The sequence below is a fragment of the Ahaetulla prasina genome, chromosome 6, assembly GCF_028640845.1.
Source record: "Ahaetulla prasina isolate Xishuangbanna chromosome 6, ASM2864084v1, whole genome shotgun sequence".
Taxonomy (NCBI): Eukaryota; Metazoa; Chordata; class Lepidosauria; order Squamata; family Colubridae; genus Ahaetulla; species Ahaetulla prasina.
The window spans coordinates 14,520,506-14,540,762 of NC_080544.1; the positions used below are offsets into that span (position 1 = coordinate 14,520,506).

General features: G+C 37.6%; 1 protein-coding gene across 4 annotated transcripts in view; it reads left to right on the forward strand.

The window, feature by feature from the left end:
- Positions 1-20,257, forward strand: part of CSGALNACT2 (chondroitin sulfate N-acetylgalactosaminyltransferase 2) — a 91,100-nt gene that overhangs the window by 23,502 nt on the left and 47,341 nt on the right. The window lies entirely within an intron of this gene.

A 20,257-nucleotide genomic window follows, 5' to 3' on the forward strand; every position in this document is an offset into this window, starting at 1 on the left:
TTGAGAATGACTTCTCAAATAAAGCAAACATTTCGAACGACTTCTCAAATAAAGCAAATATTTCGAACGACTTCTAAAATCAAGCGAATATTGCGCATGACTTCTCAAATAAAGCGACTACTCAAATAAAGCGAATATTGCGAACGACTGCCCAAATAAAGCGAATATTGTGAACGACTGCTCAAATAAAGCGACTGCTCAAATAAAGCGAATATTGCAAATGACTGCTCAAATAAAGTGAATATTGCGAACGACTGCTCAAATCAAGCGTATATTGTGAACGACTTCTCAAATAAAGCAAATATTGCGAATGACTTCTCAAATGAAGTGAATATTGTGAACGACTGCTCAAATAAAGCGACTGCTCAAATAAAGCGAATATTGCGAACGACTGCTCAAATCAAGCGTATATTGTGAACGACTTCTCAAATAAAGTAAATATTGCGAATGACCTCAAATGAAGCAAATATTGCGAATGACTTCTCAAATAAAGCAAATATTTTGAACGACTTCTCAAATCAAGCGAATATTGTGAATGACTTCTCAAATAAAGCGACTATTCAAATAAAGCGAATATTGTGAACGACTGCTCAAATAAAGCGAATATTGCGAACGACTTCTCAAACCAAGCGAATATTGTGAACGACTGCTCAAATCAAGCATATATTGTGAACGACTACTCAAATAAAGTGAATATTGTGAATGACTGCTCAAATAAAGTGAATATTGTGAATGACTGCTCAAACCAAGCGAATATTGTGAACGACTGCTCAAATAAAGTGAATATTGTGAATGACTGCTCAAATAAAGTGAATATTGCGAACGACTTCTCAAATAAAGCGACTACTCAAATAAAGCGAATATTGCGAACGACTGCTCAAATAAAGCGACTGCTCAAATAAAGCGAATATTGCAAATGACTGCTCAAATCAAGCGTATATTGTGAACGACTTCTCAAATAAAGCAAATATTGCGAATGACTTCTCAAATGAAGTGAATATTGTGAACGACTGCTCAAATAAAGCGACTGCTCAAATAAAGCGAATATTGCGAACGACTGCTCAAATCAAGCGTATATTGTGAACGACTTCTCAAATAAAGCAAATATTGCGAATGACCTCAAATGAAGCAAATATTGCGAATGACTTCTCAAATAAAGCAAATATTTTGAACGACTTCTCAAATCAAGCAAATATTGTGAATGACTTCTCAAATAAAGCGACTATTCAAATAAAGCGAATATTGCGAACGACTGCTCAAATAAAGCGAATATTGCGAACGACTTCTCAAACCAAGCGAATATTGTGAACGACTGCTCAAATCAAGCATATATTGTGAACGACTACTCAAATAAAGTGAATATTGTGAATGACTGCTCAAATAAAGTGAATATTGCGAACGACTTCTCAAATAAAGCGACTACTCAAATAAAGCGAATATTGCGAACGACTGCCCAAATAAAGCGAATATTGTGAACGACTGCTCAAATAAAGCGACTACTCAAATAAAGCAAATATTGCGAACGACTGCTCAAATAAAGTGAATATTGCGAAGGACTTCTCAAATCAAGCGTATATTGTGAACGACTTCTCAAATAAAGCAAATATTGCGAAGGACTTCTCAAACCAAGCGTATATTGTGAACGACTTCTCAAATAAAGCAAATATTGCGAACGACTTCTCAAATGAAGCGAATATTGCAAATGACTTCTCAAATAAGGCGACTACTCAAATAAGGCGAATATTGTGAACGATTGCTCAAATAAAGTGAATATTGTGAATGACTGCTCAAATAAAGCGAATATTGCAAATGACTTCTCAAATAAGGCGACTAGTCAAATAAGGCGAATATTGCGAACGACTTCTCAAACCAAGCGAATATTGTGAACGACTTCGGAAATAAAGTAAATATTTTGAACGACTTCTAAAATCAAGCGAATATTGCGAATGACTTCTCAAATCAAGCGACTATTCAAATAAAGCGAATATTGCGAACGACTGCTCAAATAAAGCAAATATTTCGAACGACTGCTCAAATAAAACGAATATTGCGAAGGACTTCTCAAATAAAGCGACTGCTCAAATAAAGCGAATATTACAAACGACTGCTCAAATAAAGTGAATATTGCGAACGACTGCTCAAATCAAGCGTATATTGTGAACGACTTCTCAAATAAAGCGAATATTGCGAACGACTGCCCAAATAAAGCGAATATTGTGAACTACTGCTCAAATAAAGCGACTGCTCAAATAAAGCGACTATTGACGACTGCTCAAATAAGCGACTGCTCAAATCAATCGTATATTGTGAACGACTTCTCAAATAAAGCAAATATTGCGAATGACTTCTCAAATGAAGCGAATATTGCGAAAGACTTCTCAAACCAAGCGTATATTGTGAACGACTTCTCAAATAAAGCAAATATTATGACGACTTCTCAAATGAAGCGAATATTGCAAATGACTTCTCAAATAAGGCGACTACTCAAATAAGGCGAATATTGTGAACGACTGCTCAAATAAAGTGAATATTGTGAATGACTGCTCAAATAAAGCGAATATTGCGAACGACTTCTCAAACCAAGCGAATATTGTGAACTACTGCTCAAATAAAGCGACTTCTCAAATCAAGCGACTATTGCGAATGACTTCTCAAATAAAGCAACTACTCAAATAAAGCGAATATTGCGAACGACTTCTCAAACCAAGCGAATATTGTGAACGACTGCTCAAATCAAGCATATATTGTGAACGACTACTCAAATAAAGTGAATATTGTGAATGACTGCTCAAATAAAGTGAATATTGTGAATGACTGCTCAAATAAAGTGAATATTGCGAACGACTTCTCAAATAAAGCGACTACTCAAATAAAGCGAATATTGTGAACGACTGCTCAAATAAAGCGACTACTCAAATAAAGCAAATATTGCGAACGACTGCTCAAATAAAGTGAATATTGCGAAGGACTTCTCAAATCAAGCGTATATTGTGAACGACTTCTCAAATAAAGCAAATATTGCGAAGGACTTCTCAAACCAAGCGTATATTGTGAACGACTTCTCAAATAAAGCAAATATTGCGAACGACTTCTCAAATGAAGCGAATATTGCAAATGACTTCTCAAATAAGGCGACTACTCAAATAAGGCGAATATTGTGAACGATTGCTCAAATAAAGTGAATATTGTGAATGACTGCTCAAATAAAGCGAATATTGCAAATGACTTCTCAAATAAGGCGACTAGTCAAATAAGGCGAATATTGCGAACGACTTCTCAAACCAAGCGAATATTGTGAACGACTTCGGAAATAAAGTAAATATTTTGAACGACTTCTAAAATCAAGCGAATATTGCGAATGACTTCTCAAATCAAGCGACTATTCAAATAAAGCGAATATTGCGAACGACTGCTCAAATAAAGCAAATATTTCGAACGACTGCTCAAATAAAACGAATATTGCGAAGGACTTCTCAAATAAAGCGACTGCTCAAATAAAGCGAATATTACAAACGACTGCTCAAATAAAGTGAATATTGCGAACGACTGCTCAAATCAAGCGTATATTGTGAACGACTTCTCAAATAAAGCGAATATTGCGAACGACTGCCCAAATAAAGCGAATATTGTGAACTACTGCTCAAATAAAGCGACTGCTCAAATAAAGCGACTATTGCGAACGACTGCTCAAATCAATCGTATATTGTGAACGACTTCTCAAATAAAGCAAATATTGCGAATGACTTCTCAAATGAAGCGAATATTGCGAAAGACTTCTCAAACCAAGCGTATATTGTGAACGACTTCTCAAATAAAGCAAATATTGCGAACGACTTCTCAAATGAAGCGAATATTGCAAATGACTTCTCAAATAAGGCGACTACTCAAATAAGGCGAATATTGTGAACGACTGCTCAAATAAAGTGAATATTGTGAATGACTGCTCAAATAAAGCGAATATTGCGAACGACTTCTCAAACCAAGCGAATATTGTGAACTACTGCTCAAATAAAGCGACTTCTCAAATCAAGCGACTATTGCGAATGACTTCTCAAATAAAGCAACTACTCAAATAAAGCGAATATTGCGAACGACTGCCCAAATAAAGCGAATATTGTGAACTACTGCTCAAATAAAGCGACTGCTCAAATAAAGCGACTATTGCGAACGACTGCTCAAATCAAGCGTATATTGTGAACGACTACTCAAATAAAGTGAATATTGTGAACGACTTCTCAAATAAAGCAAATATTGTGAATGACTTCTCAAATAAAGCAAATATTGCGAATGACTTCTCAAATGAAGCGAATATTGCGAAGGACTTCTCAAACCAAGCGTATATTGTGAACGACTTCTCAAATAAAGCAAATATTCCGAACGACTTCTCAAATAAAGCGAATATTGCAAACGACTGCTCAAATAAAATGAATATTGCGAACGACTGCTCAAATCAAGCGTATATTGTGAACGACTTCTCAAATAAAGCGAATATTGCGAACGACTGCCCAAATAAAGCGAATGTTGTGAACTACTGCTCAAATAAAGCGACTGCTCAAAAAAAGCGACTATTGCGAACGACTGCTCAAATAAAGCAAATATTGTGAATGACTTCTCAAATAAAGCAAATATTTCGAACGACTTCTCAAATCAAGTGAATATTGCGAATGACTTCTCAAATAAAAGGACTGCTCAAATAAAGCGAATATTGCGAACGACAGCGCAAATAAAGTGAATATTGCGAACGACTGCTCAAATAAAACGAATATTGTGAACGACTTCTCAAATCAAGCGAATATTGCGAATGACTTCTCAAATAAAGCGACTACTCAAATAAAGCGAATATTGTGAACGACTGCCCAAATAAAGCGACCGCTCAAATAATGCGAATATTGCAAACGACTGCTCAAATAAAGTGAATATTGCGAACGACTGCTCAAATGAAGCGACTATTGCGAACGACTGCTCAAATCAAGCGTATATTGTGAACGACTTCTCAAATAAAGCAAATATTGCGAATGACTTCTCAAATGAAGCGAATATTGCGAAGGACTTCTCAAACCAAGCGTATATTGTGAACGACTTCTCAAATAAAGCAAATATTGCGAACGACTTCTCAAATAAAGCGAATATTGCAAACGACTGCTCAAATAAAGTGAATATTGCGAACGACTGCTCAAATCAAGCGTATATTGTGAACGACTTCTCAAATAAAGCGAATATTGCGAACGACTGCCCAAATAAAGCGAATGTTGTGAACTACTGCTCAAATAAAGCGACTGCTCAAATAAAGCAACTATTGCGAACGACTGCTCAAATAAAGCAAATATTGTGAACGACTTCTCAAATAAAGCGAATATTGCGAACGACTGCCCAAATAAAGCGAATGTTGTGAACTACTGCTCAAATAAAGCGACTGCTCAAAAAAAGCGACTATTGCGAACGACTGCTCAAATAAAGCAAATATTGTGAATGACTTCTCAAATAAAGCAAATATTTCGAACGACTTCTCAAATCAAGTGAATATTGCGAATGACTTCTCAAATAAAAGGACTGCTCAAATAAAGCGAATATTGAATGACTACTCAAATAAAGCGACTACTCAAATAAAGCGAATATTGTGAACGACTGCCCAAATAAAGCGACCGCTCAAATAATGCGAATATTGCAAACGACTGCTCAAATAAAGTGAATATTGCGAACGACTGCTCAAATGAAGCGACTATTGCGAACGACTGCTCAAATCAAGCGTATATTGTGAACGACTTCTCAAATAAAGCAAATATTGCGAATGACTTCTCAAATGAAGCGAATATTGCGAAGGACTTCTCAAACCAAGCGTATATTGTGAACGACTTCTCAAATAAAGCAAATATTGCGAACGACTTCTCAAATAAAGCGAATATTGCAAACGACTGTTCAAATAAAGTGAATATTGCGAACGACTGCTCAAATCAAGCGTATATTGTGAACGACTTCTCAAATAAAGCGAATATTGCGAACGACTGCCCAAATAAAGCGAATGTTGTGAACTACTGCTCAAATAAAGCAACTATTGCGAACGACTGCTCAAATAAAGCAAATATTGTGAATGACTTCTCAAATAAAGCAAATATTTCGAACGACTTCTCAAATCAAGTGAATATTGCGAATGACTTCTCAAATGAAGCGAATATTGCGAAGGACTTCTCAAACCAAGCGTATATTGTGAACGACTTCTCAAATAAAGCAAATATTGCGAACGACTTCTCAAATAAAGCGAATATTGAAAACGACTGCTCAAATAAAGTGAATATTGCGAACAACTGCTCAAATCAAGCGTATATTGTGAACGACTTCTCAAATAAAGCGAATATTGCGAACGACTGCCCAAATAAAGCGAATATTATGAACTACTGCTCAAATAAAGCGACTGCTCAAATAAAGCGACTATTGCGAACGACTGCTCAAATAAGGCGAAGGACTTCTCAAACCAAGCGTATATTGTGAACGACTTCTCAAATAAAGCAAATATTGCGAACGACTTCTCAAATGAAGCGAATATTGCAAATGACTTCTCAAATAAGGCGACTACTCAAATAAGGCGAATATTGTGAACGACTTCTCAAATAAAGCGACTACTCAAATAAAGCGAATATTGTGAATGACTGCCCAAATAAAGCGACTGCTCAAATAATGCGAATATTGCAAACGACTGCTCAAATAAAGTGAATATTGCGAACGACTGCTCAAATGAAGCGAATATTGCAAATGATTTTTCAAATAAGGCGAATATTGACGACTGCTCAAATCAAGCGATATTGTGAATGACTTCTCAAATAAAGCAAATATTGTGAATGACTTCTCAAATGAAGCGAATATTGCGAAGGACTTCTCAAACCAAGCGTATATTGTGAACGACTTCTCAAATAAAGCAAATATTGCGAACGACTTCTCAAATAAAGCGAATATTGAAAACGACTGCTCAAATAAAGTGAATATTGCGAACAACTGCTCAAATCAAGCGTATATTGTGAACGACTTCTCAAATAAAGCGAATATTGCGAACGACTGCCCAAATAAAGCGAATATTATGAACTACTGCTCAAATAAAGCGACTGCTCAAATAAAGCGACTATTGCGAACGACTGCTCAAATAAGGCGAATATTGTGAACGACTGCTCAAACCAAGCGTATATTGTGAACGACTTCTCAAATAAAGCAAATATTGCGAACGACTTCTCAAATGAAGCGAATATTGCAAATGACTTCTCAAATAAGGCGACTACTCAAATAAGGCGAATATTGTGAACGACTTCTCAAATAAAGCGACTACTCAAATAAAGCGAATATTGTGAATGACTGCCCAAATAAAGCGACTGCTCAAATAATGCGAATATTGCAAACGACTGCTCAAATAAAGTGAATATTGCGAACGACTGCTCAAATGAAGCGAATATTGCAAATGATTTTTCAAATAAGGCGAATATTGCGAACGACTGCTCAAATCAAGCGTATATTGTGAATGACTTCTCAAATAAAGCAAATATTGTGAATGACTTCTCAAATGAAGCGAATATTGCGAAGGACTTCTCAAACCATGCGTATATTGTGAACGACTTCTCAAATAAAGCAAATATTGCGAACGACTTCTCAAATAAAGCGAATATTGCAAACGACTGCTCAAATAAAGTGAATATTGCGAACAACTGCTCAAATCAAGCATATATTGTGAACGACTTCTCAAATAAAGCGAATATTGCGAACGACTGCCCAAATAAAGCAAATATTGTGAACTACTGCTCAAATAAAGCGACTGCTCAAATAAAGCGACTATTGCGAACGACTGCTCAAATAAGGCGAATATTGTGAACGACTGCTCAAATAAAGTGAATATTGTGAATGACTGCTCAAATAAAGTGACTATTGCGAACGACTGCTCAAACCAAGCGTATATTGTGAACGACTTCTCAAATAAAGCAAATATTGCGAACGACTTCTCAAATGAAGCGAATATTGCAAATGATTTCTCAAATAAGGCGAATATTGTGAACGACTTCTCAAATAAAGTGAATATTGCGAACAACTGCTCAAATCAAGCATATATTGTGAACGACTTCTCAAATAAAGCGAATATTGCGAACGACTGCCCAAATAAAGCAAATATTGTGAACTACTGCTCAAATAAAGCGACTGCTCAAATAAAGCGACTATTGCGAACGACTGCTCAAATAAGGCGAATATTGTGAACGACTGCTCAAATAAAGTGAATATTGTGAATGACTGCTCAAATAAAGTGACTATTGCGAACGACTGCTCAAACCAAGCGTATATTGTGAACGACTTCTCAAATAAAGCAAATATTGCGAACGACTTCTCAAATGAAGCGAATATTGCAAATGATTTCTCAAATAAGGCGAATATTGTGAACGACTTCTCAAATAAAGAGACTACTCAAATAAAGCGAATATTGTGAACAACTGCCCAAATAAAGCGACTGCTCAAATAATGCGAATATTGCAAACGACTGCTCAAATAAAGTGAATATTGCGAACGAATGCTCAAATGAAGCGAATATTGTGAACGACTTCTCAAATAAAGCGTATATTGTGAACGACTACTCAAATAAAATGAATATTGTGAATGACTGCTCAAATAAAGTGAATATTGTGAATGACTGCTCAAATAAAGCGAATATTGCGAATGACTTCTCAAATAAAGCGACTACTCAAATAAAGCGAATATTGTGAATGACTGCCCAAATAAAGCGAATATTGTGAACGACTGCTCAAATAAAGCGACTGCTCAAATAAAGCGAATATTGCAAACGACTGCTTAAATAAAGTGAATATTGCGAACGACTGCTCAAATCAAGCGTATATTGTGAACGACTTCTCAAATAAAGCGACTACTCAAATAAAGCGAATATTGTGAATGACTGCTCAAATAAAGCGAATATTGCGAACGACTTCTCAAAAAAGCAAATATTTCGAACGACTGCTCAAATAAAACGAATATTGCGAAGGACTTCTCAAATCAAGCGAATATTTTGAACGACTTCTCAAATAAAGCAAATATTGCGAATGACTTCTCAAATAAAGCGACTACTCAAATAAAGCGAATATTGTGAATGACTGCCCAAATAAAGCGACTGCTCAAATAAAGCGAATATTGCAAACGACTGCTTAAATAAAGTGAATATTGCGAACGACTGCTCAAATCAAGCGTATATTGTGAACGACTTCTCAAATAAAGCAAATATTGCGAACGACTTCTCAAATGAAGCGAATATTGCAAATGACTTCTCAAATAACGCGACTACTCAAATAAGGCAAATATTGTGAACGACTACTCAAATAAAGTGAATATTGTGAATGACTGCTCAAATAAAGTGAATATTGCGAACGACTTCTCAAACCAAGCAAATATTGTGAACGACTTCTCAAATAAAGCAAATATTGCGAACGACTGCTCAAATCAAGCGTATATTGTGAACGACTTATCAAATAAAGGAAATATTGCAAATGACTTCTCAAATAAAGGGACTGCTCAAATAAAGCGAATATTGCGAACCACTGCTCAAATAAAGCGAATATTACGAACGACTGCTCAAATGAAATGAATATTGCGAACGACTTCTCAAATCAAGCGACTATTGCGAATGACTTCTCAAATAAAGCAACTACTCAAATAAAGCAAATATTGCAAATAAAGCGAATATTGTGAACTACTGCTCAAATAAAGCGACTGCTCAAATAAAGCGACTATTGCGAACGACTGCTCAAATAAAGTGAATATTGTGAAGGACTTCTTAAATGAAGCGAATATTGCAAATGACTTCTCAAATAAGGCGACTACTCAAATAAGGCGAATATTGCGAACGACTTCTCAAACCAAGCGAATATTGTGAACGACTTCTCAAATAAAGCAAATATTGCGAATGACTTCTCAAATAAAGCAAATATTTCGAACGACTTCTCAAATCAAGCGAATATTGCGAATGACTTCTCAAATAAAGGGACTACTCAAATAAAGCGAATATTGCGAACGACTGCTCAAATAAAGCGAATATTGCGAACGACTGCCCAAATAAAGCGAATATTGTGAACGACTGCTCAAATAAAGCGAATATTGTGAACGACTGCTCAAATAAAGCGAATATTGCGAATGACTGCTCAAAGCGAATATTTCGAACGAGTTCTCAAATAAAGCGAATATTGCGAACGACCTCAAATCAAGCGAATATTGTGAACGACTTCTCAAATAAAGCGACTGCTCAAATAAAGCAAATATTGTGAATGACTTCTCAAATAAAGTGAATATTTCGAATGACTTCTCAAATAAAGGGACTGCTCAAATAAAGTGAATATTGCGAACGACTGCTCAAATAAAACGAATATTGTGAACAACTTCTCAAATCAAGCGAATATTGTGAACGACTTCTCAAATAAAGCAAATATTGCGAATGACTTTCAAATGAAGCGAATATTGTGAACTTCTCAAATAAAGCGAATATTGCGAATGACTTTCAAATGAAGCGAATATTGCGAATGACTTCTCAAATAAAGCGACTGCTCAAATAAAGCGAATATTGCAAACGACTGCTCAAATAAAGCGAATATTGCGAACGACTTCTCAAATAAAGCGACTACTCAAATAAAGCGAATATTGCGAACGACTGCTCAAATAAAGCGAATATTGCGAACGACTTCTCAAACCAAGCGAATATTCTGAACGACTTCTCAAATAAAGCAAATATTGCGAATGACTTCTCAAATGAAGCAAATATTGTGAATGACTGCTCCATTCTGTTTTGCTTTTAACTGGGAATGCCTGAGTGAATTCAAGAATTCATTTCTATTCCATGATTTACATTTCATAACAGCAGCAGTTAAAAGAAAACTAGCTTATGAAGGCAGCTGATTCAGACAACAATTTGTTGGTACCTTCTCTTAACAATATTGCAAGCTCTAATAGCTGACCATAGTCACTTAGCAGTTTTTTGACTGGTCAGTGTGCAATTGCTAATGTCCCCATGACACAATTTTTATCTAAGCAGAGTTTATAATGAAGCACTGGAAGAGCATGGAACTTTTCACCCTGAGGGAGAGATACACTACAGGTAAGTCCTGGACTTACAACAGTTCATTTAGTGGCCGTTCAAAGTTACAGCGGCACTGAACAAAGGGACTTATGACCATTTTTCATACGTACGACCTTTGTAGCAGCCCCACAATCGTGGGATCAAAATTCAGACGCTTGGCAACTGGTTCATACTTACGGCCGTAACTGTGCCCCAAGGTCACGTGATCCCCTTTTGCGACCTTCCAACAAGCAAAGTCGATGGGCAAGCCAGATTCACTTAACAACCGTGTTACTAACTTATCAACTTCAGTGATTCACTTAACAACTGTGGCAGGAAAGCTCATAAAATGGGGCAAAACTCCCTTAACAAATGTTTCAGTTAACAGTAGAAATTTTGGGCTCAGTTGTGGTTGTATGTCGAGGACTTACCAGTGGGTGGGCTGCAACCGGTTTAACAACTGGTTCTGTGGGAGTGTGGGAGCACCTAACGTGCTTGCACGCAACATTCAGAATACAGCAATTTGAAGCTCAGCTGATTACCTTCTAAGGAAGCCCCAGTAAGTAGAAGAGCAGAGGCCCAGAAATCAGTTGCGCCACGTGAATCAGCTGATCTAGAAAGAAGGAAATATAGGACAGGATAGGGCGCAGATGGGTGAGTGGGGCCAGCTGATCGTTGGAACTACCAGTTCACCTGAACCGGCAGCAGCCCACCATTGATCTGTACATAACTTTATTTTAATTGATTTTATTCCCCGACAAACTAGGCTAGACAGAGATGGGTATTGAATATTGTATCTTAGCCACTAGGGAGCACAAGTATTCTTTAATCTTAAATAGAATTAATCATCTTAATCGGTTCTTTACATCGTTCTGTCTCTCAAAGGAGAAGGATCAAAGTGCAAGTGGTTTGATGATGTGTTTTGTTGTCGTCATTTTGTGACTTTGAATCAGTATTAACTAATCCCTGCAGTTTTGATGGGAAGATTTCTCGGAAGTGGTTTGCCATTGCCTGATTCCAAGAGGTAAGGGAGAAGGACTGGCCCAAAGTCACCCAGATATTGGACGGTGATTGTTTTCACATCTAAGGCAAGAATAGAACTCAGGTCTTCCAGTTTCTTGCCTGGTGACTTAAAGATTTTACACCAGGGGTGTCCAACGTTGGCAACTTTAAGACCTTTGGACTTTTCCCAGAATTCCCAGCTGGGAATTCTGGGAGATGAAGTCCACAGGTCTTAAAGCTGCCAACGTTGGACACCTATGCTCTATTACACCAAGCTGTCTCTCAATTTCCTGGCTAAAGCTCAGTTTTCTCAAGTTGGTTGGCTTTTGAAGACCTCCACTGTCTCTTCTGCCATCTAGCCTGAGAAGATATTCTTGTATTCCAGGTAGTAGACAAGGCCGATCTTCCCCTCTAATTTATATTTGGTTGTCTTCTTCAGTCCATAAAACCTGATTTATGGTCTGGTTTCCAGAGCTAAATGCTCATGTATTTTTTCTTTGAAAATACCACCCCCTATAAAAATTTGGAGGAATGGCAGATTGGGATTAATAAATTTATATGGCAAGGTAAAAAGGCGAGGGTTAAAATGAAAATAATTCAGGACTCAGGGGAAAGAGGAGGCCTAAAAATGCCTAATTTTAAACTATATTATGAAGCAGTACCCTTTCAGTAATAAGTGACTGGTTTAATTTAACGGAGGAAAGAATTTTGAATATAGAAGGTTATGACTTATTATATGGATGGCATCCGTATTTATTTTATGAAAAAAAAGTGGATAGGGCTTTTAAGAGTCATGTGTTGAGAAGTGCTCTTTTGCGGGTCTGGAAAAAATATTCCTATAAACTAGACTATAAGATTCTTATATGGGTGAGCCCCAGACATGCAATAGAGAATATAAATATAGAACATAAACAGGAAATAATTACTTATAAAGAACTTTTGTATGCTGAAGGAGGTAACTTGCAATTAAAATCATTACAGGTATTAAATGAAGAAGGGAGGAATTATACTTGGTTTCAATATGGGCAACTAAGTGCTAGATGGAAAGAAGATCAAAAAAATGGTATAATGCAAAGGGAGGAAAATTTAATAAAGCAAATTAGAAATCAGACCCAGGAGCATATAAAGAGATTGTACAATGTGTTGCTTGAAATAGATTCGGAAAAGGATTTGGTAAAGGACTGTATGATAAAATGGGCACAGAATATTCAGGAACCAATAATGTTGGAAACATGGGAGAAAATCTGGGTTAGAAATGTTAAGTTTACACAAGCACAGAATTTAAGGGAAAATTTTTATAAGATGTTTTATAGATGGCACTTAGATCCCAAAAAATTATCATGTATGTATCCTGATATCCAAGCGAAATGTTGGAGATGTGACTGTGATGACGCTACATATTTTCATATTTGGTGGACTTGTAAGAAAATTAAGGCCTTTTGGATAAGAATATGGTGGATTATTCAAAATGTCCTGAAGAAGAAGATAAAGTTCCTGCTGCAATTTTTCCTTTTGGGAATTATAACGGATTGTACAGTGACTGAGATTAAATTGATTTTGAACTTAATAACAGCAGCAAGGCTGTTGATTGGACAATATTGGAAGAAAAAAGAGTTACCTACAATAGAAGAATGGATATTGAAAGTTACTAACTTGGCTGAGATGGCTAAAATCTCAGCCTTTTTGAAAGACAATATGCAGGAAAGATATTTAATTGAATGGAAAAAATGGATTGATTATTTACAAAACAGATATCAGATTAAGAGATATCAGATTGCCTTTGAATAATTAGGATGTATTATTTTATATAATGGGGGGGGTTAGGAAATGAAAAGATTTGGATGAGGTTAATTGGATTAGAAGGGAAAATTTTATTCTATGTTTGGTTTATGTATAACAATACCTTGTGATTGACCCGGGAAGCCGGGGGGGGGGGGAGGGAGGTTTGCGGGGAGGGGAGGGGGGGTAAAGGGGAAAAACGTTTTTGTTTGTTAAAACTTTTTCAATTAAAAAAAAAAGAAAATACCACCCCCTGCCTGATAAATCAGTGGTGCATCAGGGTTAGGAGAACCTTGCTATCTTCCTCACCTGACCTTTTGCAATTCTAGGTGGCCCCAGTGTTTGCTGTTATCATCCCATTCAGCTCCATTTCCTTGAACGTTAGTATGTCTTTCTGAACCTTGACATTTATCTGGCTTGCATTTATCAACTTTCTGTGTAAATCTGTCTGCCTTCTTATCACTCATGGTTCCTGCTCAAGGACTTCACAAGAAGATATCGCCTGTGGTCATCAGCCATAGCAGAAAGCTCCCACTCATTCTTTAATTCATACCCGAAGAAGCTTGCTGTCGGTAGTAACTTCATGTCCACCATAGCAGAAGTTGCTTTAGCATACAAAAGAATTGCTGAAGGATGTAAACCTACCAGCACAGGCTGCCTAAATACATAACAGAGTTAGGAACAGGATTTTTGGAGAAGTGATACCCTGTTTCCCCCATAATAAGACATCCCCTGATAATAAGCCCAATTGGGCTTTTGAGCTCATGGCAATAAGGCCAAGCGCTTATTTCAGGGTTCAAAAAAATATAAGACAGGGTTTTATTTTCGGGGAAACACGGTACATATTCTACTTCAGGGAAACTTAAGTTGGTTCCAAATGATGAATTATGTAAAACGTTTCATAATTGAAGTAGAGAAACTTCATTTAAATGAAATGCTAAGCAAACCACTTAATCTTTGCAGGTGCTACATAGGCTATAGGAAGATCCATGAATAGTAACGAAGGCAAATAAATACGGAGTTTTAAAATGAAGCATTTTGTCATACTAAATATCAACCCGACTTGTGAATGCATAAATATTTCTTTCCTTTTCGCCCTTAAGATAGCCAGCTTTGTAATGCCAGGTCAAACACCTGGAGTGCCTGCTTAGATGCGAAGTTATATTTGTGAGCAGTTGCCTTAAAAAAATAAGCCTAACTAACATTGCTGTATTATATTAATCAGCATTTAGCCAGGGAGGAAATGATGTATGTATGTGTTAGTCTATTATTATTATTATTATTATTATTATTATTATTATTATTATTATTATTATTATTATTATTATTATTATTATTATTAACACTTTCTAATTCCTTCTTTGCTTTTTTTTTTTTTAAATGCCCTTTTAAAAAATATTTTGGCATTTTGTATTTTAATTCCTTTGAATAAACTAAAAAATACAAAAAAAATCTAGGCCTAAGAAGTCAGAAGTTAAAGCAGATAAAAATGAACCATCCAATTCACAGTATTTGTACACTTGCAATGTGACAGCTTAGTCAAGAATTTTTAAATGATGCAGCTAATTTCTACATCTTCATTACTGTTTTCTAATGCGAGGAGTCCTCATCTTACAACCGTCCATTTAGTGATTGTTTGAAGTTACACAGCATTGAAAAAAGTGACTTTGAACCAACAACCATTGCAGTGTCCTCCACATTCATGGGCAACTGTTATTCTGTTATTCCTCATATTTTGTGCGTTGGTGGATAGTACTTTGTGCGTCGGTGTGTAGTACTTTCTGCGTTGTGAGCATGCACCTTGCCCACATGTGTGCTGCATCAAAAACACGATTGTATAGGATGGGATAGTTTTGCTCTCACATGCACCTTGCACACATGCGCACCGCATTAAAAACACAGCAGTTGTATAAGACGGGATAGCGCTGGGGCGGGTCAGTGGGCCCAGCCGCTGGCCGTAACTACTAGTTTGCTCGAACTGGTCTGAACCGGCTGAATCCAATCCCTGAATTCATCTCTTTCTTCTCCATCACCTCTGTTCTGCATTTGGTAATTGAATTCCGATATCTGATAAGATTGGCCACAAAGCTTTTGATTATAGCATTTGTTAGTTTTTAAAGATCCCTTGAGGCTACGTGTCTCCGTGCGTTGGTTGGTTGAAAAGGAATTGACCACTTCTATGTATTGTTGGTATTTAACACCAGATAAGTTATCTCAGATGTATAAAGATGTACGTCAAATGAATGTTGAAAGTGTAAAAGTAAAGAAGGGATTTTTTAATCATCTAACGTGGACATGTGATAAAGCAAAAAAAAAAAAAAAGGAGTATGATTCATATTTTAATACAGAAAATTTTGAAAATGGAGATAAAAATGAAACCAGAATTTTCCCTTTTCGACTTAATAGAAAAAGGACTGGAGAAAAAAATGTGGAACTTTGTTATTATATATGTTGTCGGTGTAAGCAAGACTATTTTAACAAGACTATAGTATGCGCAAAAATGGAAGGACACTTTGATTCCTACTATGGACGAATGGTTGCTGAGGTTGATGGAGTTGGCTGAAATGGCAAAACTGACCACTTTGGTTAAAGAAAAGAACACAAGTGCTTTTGCTTCCACATGGTTTGGTTTTGTTTTCAGAAGCTTTTGCTTTTGCTCGATGTGGAAAAGATTGAAATTTTGATTTGGAGTTTTACCGATTAGACCAGGGGTCAGCAACCCGCGGCTCCGGAGCCGCATGTGGCTCTTTCATCCCTCTGCTGGGGCTCCTTGTCACTGCCACAATTTTGAGAGGAGCTTCGGGTTATGGGGAGAAAAAGCACGGCACACCGGGAAGAGAATATATATTGTGTCTGCGCCCCCCCCCCCGAGCCGGGCCCCCTGCCAGAAAGTGACTTGGAAAGTGAGGGGGAAGGGCCATCAGGACTTACCTCGGGAGCACCGGCTTCCCTGGCTCAGCTCCAGGAGCCAGAGGCAGGCCAGGTGGAGGAGATAACGAGGCCTCCATCCCCTGACTCTTCCCCCCCAGGCCACGCCTCCAGACCCAGCTAATGGCAATCAGGCCTGGCTGGACCCTAGGTTTCATAGGCAGGAGAGGCGGGAACAACAGAAGCAGGGGTGGGGCAGGCCTAGGAAGTGCTGAGTCATAGTGCCACACCCCACGGGATATAAAAGCAGCAAGGGCTGCTATGCCTCTTCATAGCAGGCAAATCAACTGCTTGACTAGAGCTGAAGTAGTTTGTTGACTCATCGGCATCAAGGGAGATAACCAAGACACTTGGCAGATGCTCGCTAGTTTGCTGCCAGAGCTGATAGTGCCGGCTAATTAAGCCATCACTCAGACTGAGGCGAGGGGGACAGAACATTATATGGCAAGGGGTGGGTTTTCTGGTCAGCTCCACAATTGATAGGGTTTTCAGTTAGGACAGGTAGAGGAAAAAGGACACTGTGCTAGGAGGAGACTCTATGGTGGGGGAACCAGATTTCTGGTCGGCTGTAGAATTGAATGTAGGGGGGCTTCTGGTTAAGACCTCTGTGGCTCTTTGAGTATTTAAGGTTGCCGACCCCTGGATTAGACTGATAGATCTTTATAGAAATGGCTTGTTCATATTATTATGAAAAAGCAAAAAGTTGTGATTAGATGTTAATTCCTTATTTTACTGCAACAGAGAGAGTCGGAAGTCTTCTTTTTCTCCCCCCCCCCACTTTCCTCACTTCTCTTTCCCCTCTCCCCAGGACTTTTCTATTTACTTTTGTATTTTATAATACTTTATAACTTAATAAAAATGTTAAATGCAAAAGAATTGACCACTTTTGTAGAAATGTTATTACCATCAGAACATGAGCTGATATGGAGAGCATTCTACCAAGGGGAGTCTGGATCTTTATAACCATTCTTTTGTCAACATATTAAACTTTTGCTTCTTTTTTCTTCTTCTGCTAGTCAAATATAACTATTTGCAATTGTTGCTATTAATTGGTAACAGTGTAAATCCATGCATGATTTATTTATTTATTTGGTAGGAATTATGTGATAATTGTTAGCAGACCAGAGTAAAGATCTTGACACAATATGGCAGGATTCTGACTAAGTTTGAAACTTTTTTTAGAAACTCATGGAAAGAAGTGGACATTTTGAGCTATTCGTACAGCAAAGCTGTACAATTAATTTTACAGATGTCAATGCAGAGACCCCAGAGAGTATTATGGGAAGTAAGCTCAGTGTTTGTATCCCATCTTGATCAGGATTTAGAAGGATATCGTAGAAGCGATTCCATCTCAAGTCCTATCTTATAGTGGGGAGCTAGGGAATTCAGTTGACAATTGTTATTACCTTCTCAAGGTTCTCAAGACCAATTTGATTAAGGATCAAGATCATGTGAACAATTAATATTGCTTCTCACTACACTAGTAAGATTACAATTGGAATGCTGCATCCAGTTTTAGGCATGCTAAAAAGATAGATAGATGATAGAAAGAAAGAAAGAAAGAAAAAGAAAGAAAGAAAGAAAGAAAGAAAGAAAGATAGATAGATAGATAGATAGATAGATAGATAGATAGATAGATAGAATGAATGAATGAATGAATGAATGAATGAATGAATGAATGAATGAATGAATGAATGAATGAATGAAATCTTTATTGGCCAAGTGTGATTGGACATACAAGGAATTTGTCTTTGGTGCATATGCTCTTGGTGTACATAAAAAGACAAGATCATAAGGTACAACACTTAATGATAGTCATAGGGTATAAATAAGTAATCAAATCATACTAGGAAACAATATAAATCGTAAGGATACAGCAACAAGTTACAGTCATACAGTTATAAGTGGGAGGAGATGGGTGATAAGAACGATGAGAAGATTAATAGTAATAGTAATGCAGATTTAGTGAATATGATAGTGTTGAGGGAATCATTTGTTTAGCAGAGTGATAGCGTTTGGGAAAAAACTGTTTTTGTGTCTAGTTGTTCTGGTCTGCAGTGTTCTATAGCGTTGTTTTGAGAGTAGGAGTTGAAACAATTTATGTTCATGATGTGAGGGATCTATAAGTGTTTTCACAGCCCTCTTTTTGACTCTTGCAGTATACAGGTCCTCAGTGGAAGGCAAGTTGGTGGTAATTGTTTTTTGTGCAGTTCTAATTATCCTCTGAAGTCTGTGTCTGTCTTGTTGGGTTGCAGAACCAAACCAGACAGTTATAGAGGTGCAGATGACAGACTCAACAATTCCTCTGTAGAACTGTATCAGCATGTTGAGACTCTAGAAAGAGTGCAGAGAAGAGCAACAATGATGATTAGGCTAAAACATATGATGAATAGTTGTGGGAATTAGGTAGGTTTAGTCTAATGAAGGGAAAAATTAGAGGTGATATGATAGTAGTCACAGGGGGGATGTCACAGAAAAGAGGGGATCAATCTATTCTCCAAAGCACCTAAGACAGGCTAAGAGTGGAAGCTTATCAAAAAGAGATCCAACCTAGAAATAAGGAGAAATTTTCCAACTCTGAAAACAAGCAGTGGAACAGCTTATCTATTGAGGAGATAAGCAGTGGAGGAGCTGGCAGTGGAGTTGGACAGTGAGGAGGCTGGGAAGGACAATGGGCCAGTCCTGGAGTCAGGGGAAGGCCCGGACGTGGGCTCTGCGTCGGAGGCAGAGATGGGGCCAGAGCCATCTGGGAGCGATGCGCAGACTCCGGAGCCTCCAGAGGTGGACAGCAGAGAGGGAGAGGAACAGGAGGAGCCTGTTCCTAATGGACACATGCGAAGAGATGCCAGAAGGCAAGAGCAGCTAAAGCAAAAAGGACAACTCGGGAGTAAGGCCAGGAAATAATTGGCCCCTCCCATAAGGCTTAAAAGAGGCAATGGCTCTTGGGTTCTTTGTAGGAAAGCAACGTTGCTACAGTTGTTTCTTGTCTCCTGTTTCTGAACTTTGTGGGGTTCTTGCCAAGAAAATCCTTTGGCAGGGTGCCAAAGAAGACAAAGGCTTGTGATAAGGCCAGAGGACTTTTTCTGAAGGACTTTGTTTTGGACTTAATTTGGACTTAATTACTTCATTACAATGAAGTAATTCTCAGCTGTTCTAATAAAATATGTTTGTTTAGGACTGATTGTGTCCGGTAATAACTACTTGGGCCTAGGTCACAACATTATCACTGGAGGTTATCAAGAACAGACTGGACAATCATTTGCCTAGAATGGCATATGGCTTCCTGCTTGAGCAGGGGATTTGGACTAGAAGACCGCCAAGGTCCCTTCCAACTTCCTATTATTCCGTGTTCTGAAACATTCTTTATTCGTTCCTAAAGTAACTGTGGTGTTTTCCCCAACTACCCTTGAAATAACAGAAAGCCAATACCGCAGTTGATATTTCCGCAGCATCTTTTTTATTATTATTTTGGAGACCCCCTCAGCTGTA